Genomic DNA, 14486 nt, shown 5'->3' on the forward strand with positions numbered 1-14486 from the left:
CAACGGGCCGCATGCGCATACTTAGCAAATCTCCCGGATATTCCGGGAGACTCCCGAAATTCAGCGCCTCTCCCGAAAACCTCCCGGGACAAATTTTCTCCTGAAAATCTCCCGAAATTCAGCCGGATCTGGAGGCCACGCCCCCTCCAGCTGCATGCGGACCTGAGTATATATATATATATATATATATATATATATATATATAAAGTTTTTGGGTCTCCCCATGTCTAGCATTAAAAGATTACAGTTGGTACAAAATGCGGCTGCTAGACTTTTGACAAGAACAAGAAAGTTTGATCACATTACGCCTGTACTGGCTCACCTGCACTGGCTTCCTGTGCACTTAAGATGTGACTTTAAGGTTTTACTACTTACGTATAAAATACTACACGGTCTAGCTCCATCCTATCTTGCCGATTGTATTGTACCATATGTCCCGGCAAGAAATCTGCGTTCAATGGACTCCGGCTTGTTAGTGATTCCCAAAGCCCAAAAAAAGTCTGCGGGCTATAGAGCTTTTTCATTTCAGGCTCCAGTACTCTGGAATGCCCTCCCGGTAAAAGTTCGAGATGCCACCTCAGTAGAAGCATTTAAGTCTCACCTTAAAACTCATTTGTATACTCTAGCCTTTAAATAGACTCCCTTTTTAGACCAGTTGATCTGCCGTTTCTTTTCTTTTTCTTCTATGTCCCACTCTCCCTTGTGGAGGGGGTCCGGTCCGATCCGGTGGCCATGTACTGCTTGCCTGTGTATCGGCTGGGGACATCTCTGCGCTGCTGATCCGCCTCCGCTTTGGATGGTTTCCTGCTGGCTCCGCTGTGAACGGGACTCTCGCTGCTGTGTTGGATCCATTATGGATTGAACTTTCACAGTATCATGTTAGACCCGCTCGACATCCATTGCTTTCCTCCTCTCCAAGGCTTCTCATAGTCATCATGGTCAACGTCCCACTGGGGTGAGTTTTTCCTTGCCCTTATGTGGGCCTACCGAGGATGTCGTAGTGGTTTGTGCAGCCCTTTGAGACACTAGTGATTTAGGGCTATATAAGTAAACATTGATTGATTGATTGATATATATATATATATATATATATATATATATATATATATATATATATATATATATATATATAGCTAGAATTCACTGAAAGTCAAGTTAAATACTTGTCAAAGTCAAGTATTTCCTGTATATATATATATGTATATATATATGTATATATATATATATGTATATATATATATATATATATATATATATATATATATATATATATATGAAATACCTGACTTGGTGAATCTAGCTGTACATATACTCCTCCCCTCTTAACCACGCCCCCCACCTCCCGAAATCTGAGGTCTCAAGATTGGCAAGTATGCGCATGTGGCCTCCTGGCCTTAATTTGCCCTGGTCTGGTTTACGTCATACTCCAACTTCTAAGTTGCCCGTTGCCCACTCAAATATTAACCCTAAACTAATAATCTTACTTTTGATTTTATTCGTATTAGATTATAATATCTAAACTATTTAGAGGTCTACATGTGTAAACCTTGCCAAATAATATGAAAGCATTAACACATAAACCAGCCCATACAACAACATGCCCCTAAAAAGGGTCATGACAAAAAACAATAACTAAACATGCTGCAAAAGAAAGAACTCATTAAAAACGGATGAGTGATTTATGATTAACACAATTATTAATCATCAATTTATCTGTGACTTTTGCTCCATATATTCTTCTGATTGTTTGAGCTTGTCATGTGTCACTCATGTGTTACCATGAATTGATTAACATGGACCCCGACTTAAACAAGTTGAAAAATTTATTCGGGTGTTACCATTTAGTGGTCAATTGTACAGAATATGTACTGTACTGTGCAATCTACTAATAAAAGTTTCAATTAATCAATCAAAACTCAGTCAACTGGCTGATGCATTACTGCCACAAGTGGTGGAAAAGTGTATTACAACTGAGAAACAGTCCACACGGACTACAGCTGAGAAATAGATATTTTTGGCGCTCCAAAAATAGTTAAGCAACAATGCATTACCTCATTCGTACCGTGCTGGACTAAACTTTGCTCGACACTTCAAGTTGCAGTTTTTTCCTTGAAACGAGTTGGACGTGAAATACAATGCTCTGTGCTTGGAACAAGACTGTACTCGCTTGTTTATACCAAAAGTATCATCCGGCCATGCCAAAAGTAGACTCACGTCATCCTGTCTCTTCACCTTAGTCAGAAAAGGCAAGTGGCCCTGAAATTGCAAACCCGGTGGGAATTGATCCTTACTGGTGACAGCTGGGAGAAAGAGGGGATAAAGATAGACGGAGGATGAGATAAATAGGGGGTGGTGCTGGTGGGGGCAATGGGGGGTGTCATATTGTTACGTGACCCTTTTCCATCCAACACAAGACTGGACTTAAAGGCCTACTGAAAGCCACTACTACCGACCAAGCAGTCTGATAGTTTATATATCAATGATGAAATATTAACATTGCAACACATGCCAATACAGCCGGATTAGTTTACTAAATTGACATTTTAAATTTTCCACAAAGTTTCTTGTTGAAAACGTTGCGGAATGATGACGCTTATGTTGACGCGTGCTTGTGACGTTATTGGTTGGAGCGGACATTTTATACCACCACCACTCACAGCTAAAAGTCGTCCGATTTAATCGCATAATTACACAGTATTTTGGACATCTGCGTTGCTGAATCTTTTGAAATTTTTTCAATTAATAATGGAGACTATAAAGAAGGATGCTGTTGGTGGAAAGCGGTGGATTGCAGCTGCCTTTAGCAACCAAAACACAGCCGGTGTTTTTGTTTGTTGTGAAGCTTTAATATGGAACAGAGCGGTCAAACGAACATGTTTCTCTACCAGATGTCGACCGGCAGGTTTCGGTGAGAAAATTGTGGTAATAAGTCCGCTCTTACCGGAGACATGAGCGGAGCTTGCGTCCTCCTGCAGCTTTCAAAGAGGCAGTTGCGACTTTCTTGGCTCCTCCATGGCTTCCAACAGAGACACTGGCGGTCACCACACCCTTCCGACTTTCAAGTATGACTTTATAATCTCACTAAAACACTAGTAGCACAATAAGCAGATAAGAAAATTTTACAGAATTATCCTAGTAAATGTGTTTAATAACATCTGAATCGCTCCAACTCCCGTCGCCTTTTTTTTCCTTTTCTAGTCCTTCACTCTATCTTTCCTCATCCACAAATCTTTCATCCTCGCTCAAATTAATGTGGAAATCGTCGCTTTCTCGGTCCGAATCGCTCTTGCTGCTGGTGGCTATGATTATAAACAATGTGACGTCACGCGCACATCGTCTGCTACTTCCAGTACATTCAAGGCTTTTTTATTAGCGACCAAAGTTGCGAACTTTATCGTCGATGTTCTCTACTAAATCCTTTCAGCAAAAATATGGCAGTATCACGAAATGATCAAGTATGGCATATAAAATGGACCTGCTATCCCTGTTTAAATAAGAAAATCTCATTTCAGTAGGCCTTTAAACTAACTATAATGTAACGCAACTAGCAAATAATAAAAAAAAAAGACAAAAAAGCGTTTCTTAGTTCACTGGGATTTTGTGTTTTCACGTCCGCAAAGGATCCATGGACGTGCTGCAGCTGACCTAGTTTCAGTGCTGCTACCAGCTTTAGGACATATTGCGCAACCTCCCCCGTTGTTATTGTCTCGTCTGAAGCGCTCTCGGCCAATTGTTGTCAAACGCCACTGCTGATTTACAACGTTTGGGACGTGAGCACACCTACTGTACTCTCACTATTTTGAAGCGTGCTAAATGGGGCAGAGTCACCAACTGCTTGTCAACGTGTGCACAAGCGTGTGTACAAACACATCCTGTACGTGCACATCTGCAAGTTTAAATGAATACAAAATGTCCCCGTCTTTAACTGTCACACCTCATACGTCCTGGCATGCTTTGGATTCAATCATGTGACTCAATATCTTTCCCTTTCATTGATTGAAACTTTTATTAGTAGATTGCACAGTACAGTACATATTCCGTACAATTGAACACTAAATGGTAACACCCGAGTAAGTTTTTCAACTTGTTTAAGTCGGGGTCCATGTTATTCAATTCATGTGCTGTCGTGGCTGATTGTTACTTTATTTACTTTCATACCTTATCTTTCCGCACTCATTACATCATCATTAATGTATTAAAGTGAAGCCATAAACTCACATGGAATCGGTGTTGATAAACAAAACAGAGCGGGGGTTAGGATCCTCTAACATGTTCTGAGCGCGATCAAATATTTATATTTAGGAGATGAGTCAATGTTGGAAGGGGAGGGTTGCAAGATGTTCCTGTTAATAAATGTGACTTGCTTAGCTGGAGTCTTTATTTTATGGACTCTTATCAGTGCAATATAATGTTTTAGAAGAAAACTAGTGTGGCAACAAGAAGGACGGTTATTGTAAACATGATTCTTCTTATTATTGTTCACTGGGGGGAGATAAAGAAATGATCGACAAAAAAATCTCAATAAGTTGAAAAAATATATTTCAAGAACATACAATAGATTTTTTACTAGACTGGGCTTCACGGTGGAAGAGGGGTTAGTGCGTCTGCCTCACAATACGAAGGTCCTGCAGTCCTGGGTTCAAATCCAGGCTCGGGATCTTTCTGTGTGGGGTTTGCATGTTCTCCCCGTGAATGCGAAAATGGATTGATGGATGGGTTTTGCCGTCAAAACCATCCTGTACAGAATGCAGATAGAGCCTTCCTGACTTTTTAAACAAAAATGAAAAAAACAACCCAATAAATAGTTTCGTAATAATCAAAACTAAAGAAGAAACTAGCCACGTCGTTCGTACCCTGATACCATACGAGGTATTGATAGTATCGACATCTGGTTCAATCACCCCTATTTGGCCTTGAAACTTTAGGTTGGCTTTTTGTGTTGTCTTGCTCCATGTGTGTGTGTGTGTGTGTGTGTGTGTGTGTGTGCGTGATTAAAGTAATTCATTTTCCTCTAGTTGGGGCTTCACGGTGGCAGAGGGGTTAGTGCGTCTGCCTCACAATACGAAGTTCCTGCAGTCCTGGGTTCAACCCTGGGCTCGGGATCTTTCTGTGTGGAGTTTGCATGTTCTCCCCGTGAATGCGTGGGTTCCCTCCGGGTACTCCGGCTTCCTCCCACTTCCAAAGACATGCACCTGGGGATAGGTTGATTGGCAACACTAAATTGGCCCTAGTGTGTGAATGTTGTCTGTCTATCTGTGTTGGCCCTGCGATGAGGTGGCGACTTGTCCAGGGTGTACCCCGCCTTCCGCCCGATTGTAACCGAGATAGGCGCCAGCGCCCCCCGCGACCCCGGAAGGGAATAAGCGGTAGAAAATGGATGGATGGATGGATGTCCGATAACATCGTACTGCCGATATTATCGGCCGATAAATGTTTTAAAATGTGATATCGGAAATTATCGGTATCTGTTTCAAAAAGTAAAATTTATGACTTTTTAAAATGCCGCCTTACGGAGTGGCACACGGACGTAGGGAGAAGTACAGAGCGTCTATAAACCTTAAAGGCACTGCCTTTGCGTGCCGGCCTAATCACATAATATCTACGGCTTTTCACACACACAAGTGAATGCAAGCATACACAGCCATACGGGTCACACTGAGGGTGGCCGTAGAAACAACTTTAACACTGTGACAAATATGCGCCACAGTGTGAACCCACCCCAAACAAGAATGACGAACACATTTCGGGAGAACATCCGCTCCGTAACACAATATAAACACAATAGAACAAATACCCAGAACCCTTTGCAGCACTAACTCTTCCGGGGGTACAATATACATCCCCACTACTCCCCCCTGCCCACACACACACACACCTTAACCCCGCCCACCTCCATCCATCCATCCATCCATTTTCTACCGCTTATTCCCTTCGGGGTCGCAGGGGGGGTGCTGGAACTTATCTCAGCTACAATCGGGGGGAAGGGGCGTACACCCTGGACAAGTTGCCATCTCATCACAGGGCCAACACAGATAGACAGACAACATTCACCCTCACATTCACACACTAGGGCCAATTTCCTCAACCTCCTCAATTCTAAGCTGCTGTTCTGAGGCATGTACAAAAAAAAATGCACATTGTGACTTCAGTAATAAATATGGCAGTGCCATGTTGGCATTTTTTCCATAACCTGAGTTGATTTATTTTGGAAAACCTTGTTACATTGTTTAATGCATCCAGCGGGGAATCACAACAAAAATATGCATAATAATGTGTTCATTCCAAAACTGTAAGTGTCGGTATCGGTTGATATCGGAATCGGTAATTAAGAGTTGGAGAATATCGGATATCGGCAAAAAAGCCTTGACAGATATCTCTAGTTTTTACTTGACTTTACAAAAAGAAACTAATGCTTCTGACAAAACTTAAGTAATTTTATTAAGTCTTAAAGAGAATATATAATGCCTAAACTTCATTTAATGCACAGTTTATGAAATATAAAATATTGGCCCTCTCTTTCAGTTCACTTGACTGCTAGGCAACTAGCGTGCAGCCAAAGCTTGCCTTCTTAACCTAAACACAGCTTTATTATTATTATTTTTTTTGCAAAGTCAGACAATTCGACCAACACTTTTGGACTTACGCACATACGGAAATGATGCATTTTAATTGAAGTGGTGGAAGAACAAGTTGTTTCATTCTAGGCTGAGGATGGAACGTTGTTTATTTCAAATAGAGAGCAGGAAATAGCTCATGAAAATGTTCCAAGGTTTTAGCCAGAATATTGGTTGTGCAGTTAAGCATTATTCAGCCACATAATCAATGAAAGGTATATATATAAGCATAAGATGTAAATACTAAAGCAGTCTGTTTTAAACAAAGGCGTAAACAAGAAGCGCAAATAGCATGCAGACATATCAAATATGTAGGAAAAAATGCATTGAAGTAGGGCTGGGCGATATATCGATGTATACCAGGGGTAGGGAACCTATGGCTCTTGAGCCAGATGTGGCTCTTTTGATGACTGCATCTGGCTCTTAGATTAATCTTATTTTACGTTGCTTAACATGATAAGTAATTAATAATTCCGCTGGTAATCACAGTGTTCAAAATAACATTCAAAATATAAAACATTCTCATGCATTTTAATCCATCCATCCGTTTTTACCGCACCTGTTCAAGAAGTCGCATTAATGGTCAAGAGTATTTTATTTCTTATTGGTTAACGTCAGAATAACAATATTATTAAAAAGAATAAGAGATGCACGCATTTAGTTGTTAGGAGGCATAGAATTCTCTTGTGGGACGACACTGTACAAGGGTACAGGTCCACAGGTTTCTCCTCATTGAGTTAAATTGAATCCAGTCTCTGTTGAATTCCTTGCCGCTTGTCTGTTTAATACATGTCATCCGTGTTTGAACCTGACAGTTGTATTCAGTGTTAAAAAATATTATATGGCTCTCACGGAAATACATTTTAAAATATTTGGCTTTCATGGCTCTTTCAGCCAAAAAGGTTCCCGACCCCTGATGTATACGATATATCGCGGGTTTGTCTCTGTGCGATACAGAAAATGACTATATCATAATATTCGAATATACGTTCTCACACAGATGCTTTTAGCTGTGGGCATTACACTACAGGCTCTTCTCACTCTTTCCTGTCTCTCCTTCTCACAGACAAGCAGGCGCACAAATGTACACACGTCACATACTGTCACGTCATACGTCACATACGTATACGCCCTCGCCCAGTAGAGAGGTAGCAGACTGGGTAATAGAGATGCGCGGATAGGCATTTATTTCATCCGCAACCGCATCACAAAAGTCGCCATCCACCCGAACCAACTTTTTATCAAAACCACAACCAACAAGTTGAAAAACTTATTCGGGTGTTACCATTTAGTGGTCAATTGTACGGAATATGTACTGTACTGTGCAATCTACAAATAAAAGTATCAATCAATCAATCAAACCCGCCACCTGCCCGTTGTTATATATCTAATATAGACGATGCAAGGCATTAGTGAGGTTAGAAAGTGTATCTCCCTCCAAATAGCACAGACACAATGGCTTTCTTGAAATTATTTATTTGAATGCTTCCTTTCCCTTCAAATTCACCGTGAAAACTGTAATAAATAAAACACGTTACAAACCTAAAAATAATAACATGCACAGCATGTGGATCAAACATTTTACCAAGTAAATTACCAACAAATGACAAACAAATACCTCTTTGGCCTGCATGCTTCTTTTAGGAAAAAAATTGTGATCTTCTGGCTCTTATAGCCCAAACGCTTAAAGTCCTTGTGACACTTTTTAGTCTTAGTTACAATCAGTCGCTCTCTTTCTCCCTTCTCATTGCATCCAAAAAAAATGTGTACTCATACCCGGAAGTACCGTAGCTTCCTTACAGACCAAACGAGACACTTCAAAATAAAAGTATGCCCACATACTGTTTCAAAGAGTGCTGCTCGTTTTTCGTATGAGGGTAACAACTTTTAACCATTTGTAAATGGTTGATTTCTATAGGCTAGTAAGGTAAAGTGTTGTACCTGATAAGATTCGGCTACCTTGCTTCTGCAGCCTTCATCAGAGGTGTCACGTGATGTTAGCGTGACGTCGTCTGTGACGTGTTGTCAGGTACAACACTTTACCTACTAGCCTATATAAATCAACCATTTATAAATATACGTCAGTAGGCTAAATGAAACTCTTCAACATAACATTTAACTATGTATATATATTTCTAAATTGGTTCAACCGCCACCCGCCCAAATTTATTTAAAATCTAATTTTTCGTCATGTCACCTGCCCGACCCGCGGTTTATCCTCGGACTCCGCGGATGAGACCGCAAACCGCTCATCTCTACTGGGTAACGTTAGCTGTGATGCTAACGTAGCCGTAAGAGTTTTAATATGAGAGAAAGAAGGTACAAATCTGGTAACAAATGAAGGAAGACTTAATTCCCAATAAAAACACCAGGGGGTCCATCGTCTGGCGGTGGTTTGGCTTCACGTGGGAATATGTCGAACACACAACCATAATTTTTCAAGTGTGGGGCAAAAGCGTTGCTATAAAAAGTAGCATTACTGCTAATATGTAGCATCATTTGAAAAGTCACTCGCTAGAGAGTGAAGAGAATTTCATAACGTCCGTATTAACCTACCACATAGTGAAGGACGAATACTATTTGATTTCCTATTATGCGGCTCATTTTTATTTGACACTTAAAATGTCTCTGACAATCTTGCACTTTCTGTTTTGGAAGTGACATGAATGTTTGTGCTACTGCTTAATGACTTTAATAAATACAGTTTTGGTCAATTGACTTAGTTGTGATTTCGCCCTCTGCATGAAAGTTTAAAAGTAGCATATATGAATGCAGTATGAAGAAGAATGTTTTAATGTAGACACATAGAATCATCATACTGCTGTGATTATATGCAAAGTGTTCATTCAAGGCCAAAATATCGTAATATGTATTATATATCGCGATATGGCCTAAAAATATCGATATATTAAAAAAAGGCCATATCGCCCAGCCCTACATTCAAGTACTCTCTCTCTCTTTGTGTGTGACAAGGGCACTCTTTAAAAAGTCTGTTTCAGAAGCTCCGTGTCAAATCTAAACTGGCAACATTAGCAGAAGATAAAATAAAAACATTAAATTGCATTTTGTTTTTTAGTGAGTGAAAACTAGATGTTATTTAAAAAAAATTTAGCGAAAAAATACATGTAATAGGGCAGCACGGTGTAAGAGGGGTTAGTGCGTCTGCCTCACAATACAAGGTCCTAAGTAGTCCTGGGTTCAACCCTGGGCTCGCGATCTTTCTGTGTGGAGTGTGCATGTCCTCCCCGTGACTGCGTGGGTTCCCTCCGGGTACTCCGGCTTCCTCCCACCTCCAAAGACATGCAGCTGGGGATAGGTTGATTGGCAACACTAAATTGGCCCTAGTGAGTGAATGTGAGTGTGAATGTTGTCTGTCTATTTGTGTTGGCCCTGTGATGAGGTGGCGACTTGTCCAGGGTGTACACCGCCTTCCGCCCGATTGTAGCTGAGATAAGCGCCAGCGCCCCTCGCAACCCCAAAAAGGAATAAGCGGTATAAAATGGATGGATGGATACATGAAAGTTTAAAAGTAGCATATATGAATGCAGTATGAAGTAGAATGTTTTAATGTAGACACACAGAATCATCATACTGCTGTGATTATATGCAAAGTGTTCATTCAAGGCCAAAATATCGTAATATGTATTATATATCGCGATATGGCCTAAAAATATCGATATATTAAAAAAAGGCCATATCGCCCAGCCCTACATTCAAGTACTCTCTCTCTCTTTGTGTGTGACAAGGGCACTCTTTAAAAAGTCTGTTTCAGAAGCTCCGTGTCAAATCTAAACTGGCAACATTAGCAGAACATAAAATAAAAACATTAAATTGCATTTTGTTTTTTAGTGAGTGAAAACTGTGGATGTTATTTTAAATTTTTTGGGCGAAAAATACATGTAATAGGGCAGCACGGTGGAAGAGGGGTTAGTGCGTCTGCCTCACAATACAAGGTCCTAAGTAGTCCTGGGTTCAACCCTGGGCTCGGGATCTTTCTGTGTGGAGTTTGCATGTCCTCCCCGTGACTGCGTGGGTTCCCTCCGGGTACTCCGGCTTCCTCCCACCTCCAAAGACATGCACCTGGGGATAGGTTGATTGGCAACACTAAATTGGCCCTAGTGTGTGAATGTGAGTGTGAATGTTGTCTGTCTATCTGTGTTGGCCCTGTGATGAGGTGGCGACTTGTCCAGGGTGTACACCGCCTTCCGCCCGATTGTAGCTGAGATAAGCGCCAGCGCCCCTCGCAACCCCAAAAAGGGAATAAGCGGTAGGAAATGGATGGATGGATACATGAAAGTTTAAAAGTAGCATATATGAATGCAGTATGAAGTAGAATGTTTTAATGTAGACACATAGAATCATCATACTGCTGTGTTTATATGCAAAGTGTTCATTCAAGGCCAAAATATCGTAATATGTATTATATATCGCGATATGGCCTAAAAATATCGATATATTAAAAAAAGGCCATATCGCCCAGCCATACATTCAAGTACTCTCTCTCTCTTTGTGTGTGACAAGGGCACTCTTTAAAAAGTCTGTTTCAGAAGCTCCGTGTCAAATCTAAACTGGCAACATTAGCAGAACATAAAATAAAAACATTAAATTGCATTTTGTTTTTTAGTGAGTGAAAACTGTGGATGTTATTTTAAATTTTTTGGGCGAAAAATACATGTAATAGGGCAGCACGGTGGAAGAGGGGTTAGTGCGTCTGCCTCGGTAGTAGTCCTGGGTTCAACCCTGGGCTCGGGATCTTTCTGTGTGGAGTTTGCATGTCCTCCCCGTGACTGCGTGGGTTCCCTCCGGGTACTCCGGCTTCCTCCCACCTTCAAAGACATGTTGATTGGCAACACTAAATTGGCCCTAGTGAGTGAATGTAAGTGTGAATGTTGTCTGTCTATCTGTGTTGGCCCTGCGATGAGGTGGCGACTTGTCCAGGGTGTACGCCGCCTTCCGCCCGATTGCAGCTGAGATAGGCACCAGCGCCACCCGCTACCCCAAAGGGAATAAGCGGTATAAAATGGATGGATACACGTAATAAATACAGCAGCCAAATGACAAAGTAAAGATGTGCTCTGTGTATCTTTTAAATCTTGAGGAGCTGTTCCTATCAAAGAGCTGTTTAAAAGACTGGCTCGTTATCATTTTTACATAGCTCAAATAATAAAGACCACTTGTAGCAGTTAAGAAGTGAGATTCCGTATATCTTGGAACGATTCAAATTTACATATCCCCACCAACATTTATTCTATTGGTGGAAATCATTTTGAAATATTATTGTCATTTAATTTGGTTTGTGTTTGTACAGATTAGGGGTCGACAACCCGCGGCTCCGGAGCCGCATGCGGCTCTTTGACTACTCTGATTTCCAAGTTTCAGTGTCTATATCACAAATCTCCAGGGTAATCATTTTTCGATTTTCACCCAGACATCAACTTTGAGGGCGTACCGTGATGACAATGCCTCGAACACCCTTTCTACATGTCATCGCGCCAGGATTTTCACCATGCTATCTGCGTGCTGGCCGGCCGGTCACATTTCGGATGTGACTTCTATCTGAACGCAAGCGCTACTGCAAGGCATACTTGTTCACCAGCCATACAGGTCACACTGAGGGTGGCCGTTTAAACAACTTTAGCAGTCTTACTAATATGCGCCACACTGTGAACCCACACCAAACAAGAATGACAAACACATTTCGGGAGAACATCCTCACTATAACACAAAATAAACACGACAGAACAAATACCCAGAATCCCATGTATCCCTGACTATCCCGGGCTACATTATGCACAAACCGTCCCCCACAACCCCGTCCACCTCAACCGACGCACGAAGGGGGGGTGTTAGGGGGGTGGGTTGGTGGTAGCTGGGTGTATAATGTAGCCTGAAATAGTCAAGGATACATGGGATTCTGGGTATTTGTTCTGTCGTGTTTATGTTGTGTTATAGTGTGGATGTTCTCCTGAAATGTGTTTTTCATTCTTGTTTGGTGTGGGTTCAGAGTGTAGCGCATATTAGTAAGCGTGCTAAAGTTGTTTAAACGGCCACCCTCAGTGTGACCTGTTATTGCTGTTGGATAAGGATGCCTTGCAGTCTCTTACGTGTGTCTGCAATAGCCTCGTCAATCAATTATTTGGGCTGGCAAGTTATTTGTAGAAGCTGTAGCGGTAGCGCCATCATTGTACGCCCTTATTACTGTTCATTAGGTGAACACCAGCGTACATTCGAAAGAATAATTACTCTGAAATTCGGGAGTCTCCCGGGAAAATTGGGAGGGTTGGTAGGTGTGACGCTGTCAAGCAGCATTCATATAAAACTTGCGGGCCGCACTAACATTAAATTTTCATATTAAGGTGCGGGCAGCGTGTCTGAGACCCCTGGTTTATACATAGCACAAAGCAAAAAAAAACTCTGTATGCAGTGTTATTTCATTTTAAATTTCAAAAGTTATGTGGCTCCCATTGTTTTCTTTACTTTGTGAAACGGGTCAAAATGGCTCTTTGAGTGGTAAAGGTTGCCGACCCCTGGTATAGATGCTGCCAAATCCCCATGATTTGCAATGAGATATTTAGTTTTGTCCCTTCCCTATAAAACTATGCTTGTTCCAGATAAAGTCAATGCAGACGTTACCGTTAGTGAAGTTAAGTGAATTACATTTATATAGCGCTTTTCTCTCGTGACTCAAAGCTCTTTTACATAGTGAAACCCAATATCTGTGAATTGTGAATTATATTTATATAGCGCTTTTCCCAAGTGACTCAAAGCGCTTTACATAGTATCACCCAATATCTAAGTTACATTTAAACCAGTGTGGGTGGCACTGGGAGCAGGCGGGAATCGAACCTGCAACTCTCAAGTTGCTGGCACGGCCACTCTACCAACCGAGCTATGCCGGTTTATTACATTGCATTTTAACAATACAGATACAAGTACAAATGAGAATTAAATGGCATGATAAAACATTTGAATACAAAACTGTATATTACCCTACATACTGAACAACTTTATTTTAAGTACTAATATTTCTTCCTTCCTGGTACAGCTGGAAAAGTGCATGTCCTTGTACTGTAGGCAGCATGGGCCATTTTAATATCAATTAATCAATGTTTACTTATACAGCCCTAAATCACTAGTGTCTCAAAAGGCTGCAAAGACCACTACGACATCCTCGGTAGGCCCACATAAGGGCAAGGAAAACTCACACCCAGTGGGACGTCGGTGACAATGATGACTATGAGAACCTTGGAGAGGAGGAAAGCAATGGATGTCGAGCGGGTCTAACATGATACTGTAAAAGTTCAATCCATAATGGATCCAACACAGTCGCGAGAGTCCAGTCCAAAGCGGATCCAACACAGCAGCGAGAGTCCCGTTCACAGCGGAGCCAGCAGGAAACCATCCCAAGCGGAGGCGGATCAGCAGCACAGAGATGTCCCCAGCCGATACACAGGCAAGCAGTACATGGCCACCGGATCGGACCGGGCCCCCTCCACAAGGGAGAGTGGGACATAGAAGAAAAAGAAAAGAAACGGCAGATCAACTGGTCTAAAAAGGGAGTCTATTTAAAGGCTAGAGTATACAAATGAGTTTTAAGGTGAGACTTAAATGCTTCTACTGAGGTGGCATCTCGAACTGTTACCGGGAGGGCATTCCAGAGTACTGGAGCCCGAACGGAAAACGCTATAATAAATATAAAAATTGCTTGCAAACTAACAACTAACAAATGGTAATCCAGGGTTTCCCACACATTCATTTTTTTTGTGGCGTCCCGGCACAAAAGAATTACGGCCGCCACAAATAAAAATAAAAAATTGGTTTTGATTTTTGACTCGCTCGACCGCCCATAAAAGCAATGGGACTCTGTCTGTG

The 14486-nt window shown here is 41.5% G+C and overlaps 1 long non-coding RNA gene across 2 annotated transcripts in view; it reads left to right on the forward strand.

Moving 5' to 3' along the window:
• LOC133560087 (uncharacterized) overlaps positions 1-14486 on the forward strand; it is a 255849-nt gene that overhangs the window by 87196 nt on the left and 154167 nt on the right. The gene's annotated exons all lie outside the window — the stretch shown is intronic.

This window comes from Nerophis ophidion, linkage group LG10, assembly GCF_033978795.1.
Source record: "Nerophis ophidion isolate RoL-2023_Sa linkage group LG10, RoL_Noph_v1.0, whole genome shotgun sequence".
Classification (NCBI taxonomy): domain Eukaryota; kingdom Metazoa; phylum Chordata; class Actinopteri; order Syngnathiformes; family Syngnathidae; genus Nerophis; species Nerophis ophidion.